Raw genomic sequence first — 11,378 nt, forward strand, 5'->3', positions numbered from 1 at the left:
ATTTAATATCAAATTCTACCTTTGGGAATGTATATCCACTGTATGTATAGCCAGGGCACCACCCACCAGTTGAGATACTACCGCTAGAGTGTTATGGGGTCTTTTGACTAGCCAGACAGTAGTACATTGTATCCTTCTCTCTGGTTACGGTTCATTTTCTCTTGGCCGACACATATATCGAATAATCTGGCCTATTCTTTACTTATTCTTCTCTTCCTCATACACCTGACGACACAGATTACAAAACAATTCTTCTTCTCTCAAGGGGTTAACTACTGCATTGTAATTGTTCAGATGCCACTTTCCTCTTGGTAAGGGTAGAAGACAGACTTTAGCTATGGTAAGCAGCTCTTCTAAAAGAAAGACACTCCAAAACCAAATCATTGTTCTCTAGTCTTCGGTAGTGCCATAGCCTCTGTACCATGGCCTTCCGCAATCTTCGGTTAGGAGTCTCTTGTTCGAAGGTACACTCGGGTACATTATTCTATCTTATTTCTCTTCCTCTTGTTATGATAAAGTTTTTATAGTTTATGTAGTACTTATTTTTTTAACACGTTATAGAATCCTGCGTGTCCAGCCTGGGTTGTACCCTAGCAATTATCATCATTAATAATAATAATAATAATAATAATAATAATAATAATAATAACTGGTTACCTATAACGAGCCATATATTTATTTAACTATTTATACATACATACACACACACACACACATATATATATATATATATATATATATATATATATATATATATATATATATATATACTGTATATATATATATATATATATATATATATATATATATATATATATATATATATATATTATACAATAGTAAAGTATCCCTCTCTCTCTCTCTCTCTCTCTCTCTCTCTCTCTCTCTCTCTCTCTCTCTCTCTCTCTCTCTCTCTCTCTCTCTCTTTCGAAATATGTAATGAATGGGGTTTGATATAGGTTTTTACGAAATATCTATAAAAACGAGAAAAGAGATTAGACAGCTAATCTGAAATTACAATGCGATAATATTTCTTCTATTTATTTGGTTATAAATGAGATACCTTATTCTTCTATTTTTACTTTGAAATTCATACCACAAAGCAAATTTAAAGTTCTGTGCAGAATCTTAATAGATTGACATAATTTTATTTTTTTTATTTGAGACGTCAGTAAGGAAAAAATTCCCTGCACCAAAGCAGGCATTTTATTTATCAATATATGTCTTAAAAAATAAATATCCTAGTTCGTTGATATCGAAACGTTTAAAATCTAACATTTCAAATTATCAAAGATCAATAAAATGACAAGATATCAACCTATACTTCAAATGACCATGGTACGTCCCATCTGGTTAATTTCGTAAATCTGTTGTCTTCATTAAAAGGAAAAAAAAAAAAAAAACTCTAATCATCATAATGTCTTAATGTGGACAACAAACTCTTAACTTGAAATTGGTGTTTCATGAAAGTTATTCAACAATATGGAAATTTATATTTAAAAACTGGGACTGCTATTCTTCAGATATCCATAATTCGTAATAATTTTCAAAGTTACATTACAATATCCTTTTATATTTCTAGTAGGTTAAAGATAATATAAATCTACTGTTTCATTTCTGTATGTACCACAAACCCTTATCCAATCTGGAGAAAGCTGGACTAAAATTCACACATAAAAGTTTTTTACTCCTCAGATAACTCGTGAGGTGTACCAGATGTCACCTTAATCTGAACACCTGTCTCGACCTTAAGGGATTTTGTGCAAGGGTATTTGGGAGGGTGATACCCACCCTGATAAGGCGGATTTGGGAAGCAAGGTTTCAAGTGCGGAGAGAGGAAGATACAGATTAAGAAATAAAAGGTGACGGCTCAAAGTTAAGGAGAGGAGGAGTTAAATAATGAGCCTGCTGATGACATCATATCAAGCCCCACCATCTGGCAAGATATAAAAGATCATTTGGACTTCTTTACAATATTTTCGATATAGTAGAAACTGAATCACAGTTCTTAAAAAACGAATGCTTGAGAAATGGAGCCATTTTGTTAATTGAAACCGTACCAATTATCTTTTTTTTCTTTTTTTTTAATATTTATTTTAAGAAGGACTAACATGACTTTTCAATAGGATGACCTTGGTACAGCACAGAACGTGACAATAAACTTTTTGATTTCACCAAAATAACGAAAAGTAATTTTCTATTTTCCTATTTCGTAACTATATTATGTCAATGTTGCGATACTCCATGCTTTTGAGACCATACACTGCTCTAAATGTTATCTCTTTAAGGTTCTTCGATATATTTTCCAACCAGGTAATCTCCAGCCAATTTTCATTCCATAAAATATCAATGTTCATTTAATGCAAAAAAAAAAAAAAATTATACATATTATATTTCACAATCAGAATATAATGTCATCCATATATGCAACTTCGTTGTGAGATTTATGTTGCTAAAGGCATGGATTCTCTATTCGTCAACAATGTTTCACTAATGAGTCTGATGTGAATGACTATGAAAAGGGCTTTCTTAAAAATAAAAAGTCTCTGTTTGAAGGGTTCTTCGGTGCCATTCACTGGATGATAAAACCAGGTGATATCTGGAGATTTTTATGGCTAGGACCTGAAGCCTCACATAAAAGATGGAGGCCATCTCTTATGCCTATCCTTGGCGTAAATTTAAGAGCAAAGTTTTGTTCGCTTTGTTTTACTCGTCAGATAAAATCTTCAGACTTTTGTCTATTTTACAGTGCCGTTTGCAAGCTTCAAAGGTTCCGAGTTTCTATCTCATAACTCGCTAGAAGCATTATATCTTTTCTCTCTCTCTCTCTCTCTCTCTCTCTCTCTCTCTCTCTCTCTCTCTCTCTCTCTCTCTCTCTCTCTCTCTCTCTCTCTCTCGTTTAGGATTTTATCTAAATTCTAAGAACCTGCTTTAATTTTATCTATGGGGCATGTTTATTCTTCTACTTCATATTATATTGCATCGCAATTGTTGCGGTCATCCATATCGGCATTTATAAATTACGTGTATTAACAGTAGATAAATAAATGTAAAATCCCAAAATGACATATAGTTATCATAAATACTTTCACATAGCAAATTTATATATAATAAAATACTGAAGAAAAAAAAATCATGTCTTTTGATAAAAGGCAACGTCTTCAAAATATCTGCAAACTCCGCTAGAAATAGAGAAAAAGATTATATTTATCATCGTAATGTTAAGCGCAGAAAAAAAAACATTGACAGCTTGATTCTCCTTGGCGACTCAGTAAGTATTGTAGAATTTCACGGGTTGCCTACTCATTAAAAAGCCTAGATTGAGCCGTGGATCCAATGCCTAACTCACTTTCTATGGGCTAAGACTTTTGTCTATTAGCTCCCGTCCGAGGCGAAAGCTCCGGACAATCTCGAACAACAATAACTCATTTTTTATTGCAGGCAGGACTTTCTAGTGGAACAGCTGATGGCGGGACCATTTGTATAGTTAAATACAGGTTTGAATCTTTAAGAAAAATACAAATTACTTCCAAATTGACAATTGTTCTGATACTAAATACAAACCCTTTGCTATTTATAGAGATAACTCGCCCATTAGGAGGGTGGAAGCTCAATCCAACTGGCATGTTACTTCCCCCCATCCTCTTATTTAGGCAACGTCGTCGGAAAAAACACGCAGTTCACTGACTATTTTGGCCAAAGCCAAAGCAAGCAAGAATAATGTCTTCAAAGTGAAGTGGCATTTTATTGCCTGGCATAATAATTCATAGGAAGAACCCTTCAGAGATTGAAGGACATGAACCACGTTTGAAGGATGTGGGAAAGTAATCTCATAACTTCGTATGAAGATAAACAACTCCAACGAAGAGGATATATCAACTCCTTTCGGTCTAAAGACAAGGCTCAATGCTGAGTGATAGTTTTTCAATGCCAAGACCGTGAAAAAATTTTCTTCCCAAAGTACATGAGGAGCTCCGCTATTGTTGGAATAGTGGCATCAAAGTGAGAGATACCCCTTACATCACACCAACCACATAAGATAGTCCACTTAGCCTGGTAGACTGAAGCCGAAAATCTTCGCAGGTATCCAGACATCCTTCTCACAACTTGTTGTGAAAAGCCTCTCTGAGAAAGAGGATGCTAGATTGTCTCCAGGCATGAAGACAAAGTTAAGCTAGTGTGTTATGGAAGATGTTCAAGTGTGGCTATTTGAGTAGATCATGTCGTGGAGGGAGTTCTTTTGGGATCTCCACTAGGAGCTGCAGAAGGTCCGGGAACCACTATACATGATGCAATAGCGGAGCTATGTGCATCACAGATAGATTGTTGGACGCTCTGGTCTTGTTGAGCACTCTTTTCATCAGACAGAACGAGGGAAAGGTGTACATGTCGATGTTATCCTACCGTTGTTGGAATACATCTTGTCAGAGAGCCTGAGGGTCAAGGTCTGAGGAGCAGTAAAGTTTGAGCCAGAAGTTCAGGGATGTAACGAAGAGATTCACCGTCAGGGAACCCCACAAAGTGAGGACTTTGTTGGCTATCAGATGATTCAAAGACCATTCGAAGCCAACTGTGATCTGAATCATTATACTCAGACTGTTCACGAGCACATTCTTCTTGTCCAGAATAAAACGGGCTGATAGGGACACTGAATTCTCTTCTGTCCTTCTTAACAAAATGCCTTAGTAGGTTTGCTGAATGTAATCATCTATTCCCTAGTTTGCAATTTGGTTTTTATAAAGGTCTTGGAGCACGTGATGCCCTTCTTACAATCTCAAATTCTGTACAGGAATCTCTTGATTGTGGTCAGGAACTTCCTATGATTGGCCTTGATTTTAGTGCTGCCTTTGACCGTGTTAATCATGAGGTCCTGGTTTTCAAACTCAAACTGGAGTGGTGTGGCTTTTTCTTAGCATTATTATTGAGTTTTAAGTAATAGATCATAAAGTTATTGTTGACGGGCACCATAGTGAGATTAGGAATGTGATATCTAGTGTTCCTCAGGGTAGTGTTCTTGGCCCATTACTTTTCATACTTTAAACACATGACATGTGGTTTGGACTAGAAAGCTATGATGCTACAGGTAGGTAGTAGGTTGGCCAGGGCACTAGCCACCCGTTAAGATACTACAGCCAGAGAGTTAAGGGATCCTTTGACTGGCTATACAGTATTACATTGGATTCTTCTCTCTGGTTACGGTTTATTTTCCCTTTACCTACACACACACACCGAATAGTCTGGCCTATTCTTTATATATTCTTCTCTGTCCTCACACACCTGACAACACTGAGATTACCAAACAGTTCTTCCTCACCCAAGAGGTTACTGCACTGTAATTGTTCAGTGGCCATTTTCCTCTTGGTAAGGGTGGAAAAGACTGTTTAGCTTTGGTAAGCAGCTCTTCTAGGAGTAGGACACTCCAAAATCAAACCATTATGTTTTAGCCTTGGGTAGGGCCATTGCCTCTGTACCATGGTTTTCTACAGTTTTAGGTTAGATTTCTCTTGCTTGAGGGTACACTCGGGCGCACTGTCCTATCTTATTTCTCTTCCTCTTGTTTTGTTAAAGTTTTTTTTTAGTTTATATAGGTCTTTATTTTAATTCTGTTACTCTTCTTAAAATATTTTATTTTTCCTTGTTTCCTTTCCTCACTGGGGTATTTTCCCTGTTGGAGTCCTTGGGCTTATAGCATCCTGTTTTTCCAATTAGGGTTGTAGCTTAGCAAGTAATAATAATAATAATAATAATAATAATGATAATAATAATAATAATAATAATAATAATAATAATAATAATACACTCTTTGCATTAATTCCATCACCTGAATGTAGATTTGTTTTGCTGATTCCCTTAATAGAGATCTAGCTAAAATTAGTGCATGTTGCAAATTATGGGGCATGAAGTTGAATCCTAACAAAACTCAGAAGTATGATTGTAAGTAGGTCAAGGACAGTTGCTCCCCAACTTTTGAATCTAAACATTGATAATGTTTCTTTAACACTGTATGACTATTTTAAAATTTTAAGTGTGATTCTCGACAGCATATTTACTTTTGAGAAAAACATTAGGTCTGTGTCTTCAATTGCACAAAAAAATGGCTTATAAGTCTTTTAAGATTTCTGTGATCAATCTATTCTGAAGAAGCCTTTTAATTATTTCATGCTACCTTGTTTCGAGTATTGTTCCCTTGTCTGCTCTTCAGCTGCTGATTCCCATCTTAATTTGCTGGACAGGAACGTAAGGTCTACTAAATTTGTTATTCCTATTCTAGATATTAGTCGCTGGCATCGTCGTTCAATTAGTCTGTTATGCATGTTGTATAAGATTTTTCATAATTCTGTTCATTCTTTACATTCAGATCTTCCCTGGCAGTTCCAACCTGTTCGTAATAATAAGTATGCAGTTCATTCTAATAGTCAGGCCTTCTCCATCATGAGGCTCAATACTTCACAGTATTCTAGAAGATTTATTCCAGCTGTGACCAAGTTGTGGAATAATCTCCTTAATCAGGTAGGTAAATCGGTCAAACTTCAAAAGTTCAAACTTACAGCAAATGCTTTTATGTTGAACAGGTTGACATAAGTCTTTATTAAAGTTTATATATGAAATATGTTTTGATGTTCTTACTTTTTTTAAATAGCTTATCTTAATTGTTCAATATTTCTCATATCGTTTTATTTCTTCATTTCCTTTCCTCACTGGACTATTTCACCTTGTTGGAGCCCTTGGGTTTATAGCATCTTGCTTTTACAGCTAGGGTTGTAGTTTAGTTAGTATTATTAATATATATATATATATATATATATATATATATATATATATATATTTATATATATGTATATGTATATGTATATATATATATATATATATATATATATGTGTGTGTGTGTGTGTGTGTGTGTGTGGGTGGGTGGGTGGATGTATGTACATATAGGTAACATTAAACAGTACATAGAGAGAGAGAGAGAGAGAGAGAGAGAGAGAGAGAGAGAGAGAGAGAGAGAGAGAGAGAGAGAGAGAGAGAGAGAGAGAACCACTGAAGGTATTGATTATGTTGCCTGTCATATTGACTGAAACAATCCAGGTAGCAGAGATACGGTTCGGAAACGCAGAGCCAGGACTTGTTTTTGTTGGTATTATATTACGTCTGATCTTTTTCCGGTTGGATATCAGCCCCAAAGCAGCATTCCCACACCCAGGTTCTGTCTCTCTTTCTGTTACTGTCTCCAATGCACATGTAGAAGTGTGCATGTTTGCATGCTTAGTTGCGAATGTCTCTAATGAAAGCTGACATGGTTTTATAAAGACCATCTTCTTTCACAACTTTAACTTTTGTTAATCGAAATATTCAATGTATTTTCTTCTGTGGACTACGACGTCTATAAACACGAAGAACTTTTTGAGAAGTCTTATGGGTATAAAATTATCAAATGGTAACAACAGTGAGGTAAAATAAGGTATTATTATTATTATTATTATTGTTATTATTATTATTATCATTATTATTATTATTATTATTATTACTATTATTATTATCAACGAAACTTCTAATGAGAAAAATATAACTTAATATTAAAATTTATGTATATACGTTGATAGCAGTTTATTAATTTGCATGTCTCATTGAAAGGTAGGGGATTTCATTTCTATAATGCCTGAATATAAATTGGTCTAACTACTTATAAGTATATTTTACTTGTTACATTGATTTCCTTCAAATTATCAGTGGTTTTCATGTATACTATATCTATATATACTATATACATATAAATACTTTATTTACTGTATATGTATACACACACACACATATATATATATATATATATATATATATATATATATATATATATATATATATATACATATATATATATATATATATATATATATACATATATATATATATATATATATAACTGTATATATATGTATATATATATATATAATATATATATATATATATATATATATATATATATATATATATATATATATATACATTTATATATACTGTATATATATATATATATATATATATATATATATATATACATTTATATATATATATATACATATATATATATATATATATGTGTGTGTGTACGTATATATATATATATATATATATATATATATATATATATATGTTTATATATTCATACATATATATTATTACAAAGCTGGTATATCATAAGAATAAATATTTTATTCATGTATATCATTTATGTATTTAAGAGATGTATAGCCAGTTCCACTCACGTAAGTTTAAGCAATGTATGTATTTTACACAAAACTTTCGTCATTCATTTATTTGTATTTTCATTTAATTCCGTATATGTAAAATTACGTTATTTTTCAGAATTATCTTTTTATTTCACATAGTTTTTTTTACAAAGTTTTATGTAAACTCGTTTAGGTATACTGCATAACACAAACAGGGTATGAGCACGAGGGACTATGTCAAATCTATATTTCCCCGTGGTTAGAAAGTGAGTGAAGATTTGCGAATTAGATTCATTCTTTTTTATTATTTTCCCAAAAGGGAGGTGGGTGGAGTTAACTGAGAGAGTTACCTCGCCACGTGCGAGGTACCCGTCCTCGACTTGACAAGTTGGTAACCCCCCGCCCGTACAAGTAGGCCAAACTAGAAGGTTCTGAAATATTTAAGTCAATATATATAAAGAACCCAGGAATGCATAAGCAGCAGAAGAGACCCAGCCAATTCCTTTGAAAGGGCCAACGTCCACCAGCCCTCTCCCCTCTCAAGTGTGCCTCCTCTCAAACATGAAAAGAGACTTTTATCCAAGATATATTGTGTATAGTGTTGTTCAAACGTTGGTGAAATTATTGGATGGTTATTCAAGTGGCTGGCCCTATGAGGTTTAGGTTAAACAGTGATGTGCATTGAAAATTTTTGCTTAACCAATCTGTAACCTTGTGTGAATCTAAAGACGTAAGTGTAACAGTTACATATATGTAAATTTCATTATTTATGTTCATTAGAGTGTTAAAGTGTTAACTCTTTTCATTAATTATCAAAATTAAAAATTTTCATAAATTAACTTCCAGTGAAACAAGTGATTGTATAATTTTTTCAGTCTCTTTCTTTTGTCCTAGTCTAAGGTTTAGTTCAGGTTTAATATTTCAAGTAATTTATTTTTGGTGTCAATTTTTTGAATTATTATCATTAATTCTTTATAGAATATATTTGTTTTTGTTGAGTGTGTATTATCTCAATCACCAATATTTTTTTTTTCATTGCTTTCCTCCTATTCCCTGATTAAGAACTGAAGTAAGAAGTGGGTTTTTGGATAGTTCACATAACTAATCACTCAGTTTTGTTTTGTGTGTAATGTAAGAGGCCTTTGGATATTCAGTGTTCATATATATTGCCGTCTGAGAGTTGCTATTTTTCAAGTGTAACAGATTTATGTAAAATGAAACACATTAGTTTTGGAGCTCGAGAATTTATGTAATTCTCCAGCCGTAATAATATATATATATATATATATATATATATATATATATATATATATATATATATATATATATATATATATATACATATACATATACATATACATATAGCTCATATTGACAAATGCAAGCACCAGGTCCCTACCAAGACGGAATAACATAAGGTGTGTTCACCGAGGGATCCAATCTCTGATTTCTCTCTCCAAAGACGTTACTAGAGTACATACATCGACTCAGCGATGCATTTGTCACAGTGGCATAAAGTCAGTTGCATTATTATACCTTACGATTATGGGTGAGTGATCCATATTTGGGTGGATTAATAGTTCCAGATAGAAAGGGATTTGTTTTCATATGTCCCTTTTAGACCTTTAGGTGACCAAAGTATGGATTAATGCATGTAAAAGAAGTGATATCATTAATGTTAATGGTGCCAGGATTTGTTCTCTCCATTTCCGGACAGAATATTACGAAATAAATCTTCAACATTAACTGCTACCACAACTTTATCAGAGAAGATATCACAGATTAAAGAAAACCGCAGTTCACTCTTTAAATCTATTTGTTAAGAATAACGTAAAGTCTGGAATGGTCTAACAATTTGTTTACAATCTCATTAGTGCAGTCTTTAGAGACATATCTTTGGTTGATAAGTAACCTGGACTAAATTCTTAAAATGAAGTACAAAATTAGAATAGGCCTAGCCTATACATTATATGAATAAATTCTCGAACCAAGGCTATCCATTTTTTTTTTTTGTTTCATACTTTCTTTTTATGAATGTAAGGTTGTTCTAACAGATTATTAGGCCTATACTTAATGACCTATTTCTTAGTAGTTTTCCTGTGCAGACAGTAATTAGGCCTATTTTCTTTATTTCCTAAAAAACCTACTAAGAGATAATGTGGGTTCATAGCGTCGAATCTGGTAATTAAAGTATAGATCTATTGATTAGTCATGTAGTGAATGTAGAATTAAGTGTCTTTCATTACCCTGATAGTACAACAGCATTTTAGGCCTGCGCGTAGTGAAGTTCTTTATTAGATACAGAATACTTTTTATGGTGAAAATAATAACTATTGAAAGGCAGTCAGCATATCCTCAAAAAGGTGTAAACAAAATGGAACAAAAAATCTTCAGTAATATTTAGTGAATAAAAGAACATTATGCTACTTCAATAAAAGTCGGGAAATTTTTTATTATTCCTATTCGTTCAACCTCGTTGCTTTCGTTGATATAGCTAGAGAGAGAGAGAGAGAGAGAGAGAGAGAGAGAGAGAGAGAGAGAGAGAGAGAGAGAGAGGGGAAAAATATTCATGTGATGGAAATTGTGAACACCAGCATAGCAAAAAAATTACTGTTAAAACGTAACCATTAAGTGCACTGCCAGTCGACTTGCACCATTGACGTCACATTGCAGGACCCGAGCGACCGACGGTCTCACCTTATGTTATTCCATATTGGTCACTACTATGTCAGAACCTAAGTCACTTCTCTCCAAAACTGGTTGTAAAGCAAAGTTAGAATTCAATCCTTATTATTACTGAAATTATTTTACTCAAGTCCCTCTTTCTTTTTTTTATTAAATCATCACTGTATGAATTTTGACAGAAAGGTCTCCTGATTATTTGATCTATAAGAATTCTCAAAATTAACCAAAATTATAAAAGAGATGCTTGAAGTATCTCTCTCGTTAGGATAATGCTATATGAATATATTAATATAATTTCAATTCCTTAATGATATCCGACCAAATGTACCTAAGGTCCACTGAACACCGCAAAGATGCCAACTTATGTATTGTGTGCAGTTTTTCAAAAGTTTTCAGAAAAAAAGGTGAAAAAAAAAAATTATAAATGTTGGATTTGAAATCCAACCCCTATCATACATGCAAATCAATTT

This window comes from Palaemon carinicauda, chromosome 9, assembly GCF_036898095.1.
Source record: "Palaemon carinicauda isolate YSFRI2023 chromosome 9, ASM3689809v2, whole genome shotgun sequence".
NCBI classification, from domain to species: Eukaryota; Metazoa; Arthropoda; class Malacostraca; order Decapoda; family Palaemonidae; genus Palaemon; species Palaemon carinicauda.